This window comes from Mus pahari, chromosome 12 (genome assembly GCF_900095145.1).
Source record: "Mus pahari chromosome 12, PAHARI_EIJ_v1.1, whole genome shotgun sequence".
NCBI lineage: Eukaryota > Metazoa > Chordata > Mammalia > Rodentia > Muridae > Mus > Mus pahari.
Window position 1 is genome coordinate 82,584,700 of NC_034601.1, and position 1,646 is coordinate 82,586,345.

Genomic DNA, 1,646 nt, shown 5'->3' on the forward strand with positions numbered 1-1,646 from the left:
GGGTAGGGGGTGGGGGTGGGGGGGAGGGTTGCCAGAATGGAGCCCTGCCATGCTAGAGGCATCCCAGATGGGAGGGACGAAGCCCCCATAGGGGTTCAAAAGTTCCCAAAGCCCTGTGGAAAGTGCTCACGTTCCTAGAAAAACCTCGGGGGCATATTAAAACAGAAAGTCTTTTTACTTGCGGTGGCCTTTTTATTTACACCCTTCTCAGTGTGGCAACCCACTCTGCCTCAAGAGATGCCAACTGGCAAGTCCCAAGGGGTTGGAGCAGGAAGCGAGTTAGACTTACTTCCCCCAGTGCATTTTTGTTGTGGCTACACAAGCAGCTACTGCCCCATTCCTAGACAGGCTACAAGCAATGAGACAGGGGCTGAGCCTGAAGAAAGAAAAAAAAAAAAAAACAAAACTGTCCTTTCTCAGCAATTCTGTCCTGTGGGCCTTTTCACAGGTCAAAGCTCAAGTCTTGTTCAAAACATACTCATGTGCACATACCACAGATACACACAAGTGTAAGCACACACACCAAGTGCACACGGATGCACACTGGAGAGGGACTTTCCTCCCACAAGTTCGAGAAGCACAGTAAACAAGATTTATTCGAGCTTCAGGTAAATCCTTCCCAAACACAGAGAGTAATCAAATAAAAATATATATTTCAAGGGAAAAGATTCCTGTTTGCTTGTTTATTTGTTTTAACAGTGTTAATTCATTTATTTTTCTCGTATAAATGCCTTATGTTTTAGCCACAGCAGGAGCCTGGGTCCTCTGGACAGAGACTCTGATGTGGGTTTTCACAAGATGATCAGTGAATCCCTGATCAGGAGACTAGGTGAACACAGTCTCTTTCCAGAGGTCAGGGGTCAGGTAGCTGCGGGTCTTGGAAGTGGCATAAAAAGTGGCCTTGGCAAAGTTGCCCAGGGTGGCAGTGCAGCCTCTGGCTGAAGTGTAGCAGTCATCTATACCGGCCATCATCAGGAGCTTCTTGGGCACAGGAGCAGAGACAATGCCAGTGCCTCTGGGGACAGGGATGAGACACACCAGCACAGAGCCACAGTAGCCTGTCACCTTGCATGGAACAGTGTGGGGCTTGCCAATCTTGTTCCCCCAGTAGCCTCTCCCCACAGGGACGATGGAAAGCTTGACCAAGCCTCCTTGGAGCCCTTAACACCAAGACCAACGTGACCATTGTAGTCCCGAATAGCAACGAATGCCTTGAACCTGGTCCGAGGGACAGCCCGAGTCTGCTTCTGCACCGGCATGATCTTCAGAACCTCATCCTTTAGGGATGTGCCCAGGATGAAGTCCATGATCTCAGACTCCTTAATGGGCAGGGAGAACAGGTAGATCTCCTCCAAGGACTTGATCTTCATGTCCTTACAGGCAGCCCAGCTTGGTGACAGGGATCCACTCCTTGTCTTCAGCTTTACCTCCACGAGCCCCGTGGTCTCGACCATGGCCACTGGCTCGACCATGGCCACTGGCTCGACCATGACCACAGCCCCTAAGACCACTGCCAAATCCTCCACAGAAGCCTCAGTGGCCTCCTAATCCTGGGCCCCCAGGTCCTCTGAACCCTCCCGTTGCACCAGTGTCATCCGCCATTTGGGGTTTTCCCAGAGGAGGAGGAGGAGGAGGAGGAGGAGGAG

The 1,646-nt window shown here is 51.3% G+C and overlaps 1 pseudogene; it reads right to left on the minus strand.

The window, feature by feature from the left end:
- Positions 1 to 732: 732 nt before the first annotated feature.
- LOC110329872 lies at positions 733 to 1,602 on the minus strand (annotated as a pseudogene).
- Positions 1,603 to 1,646: the final 44 nt, after the last annotated feature.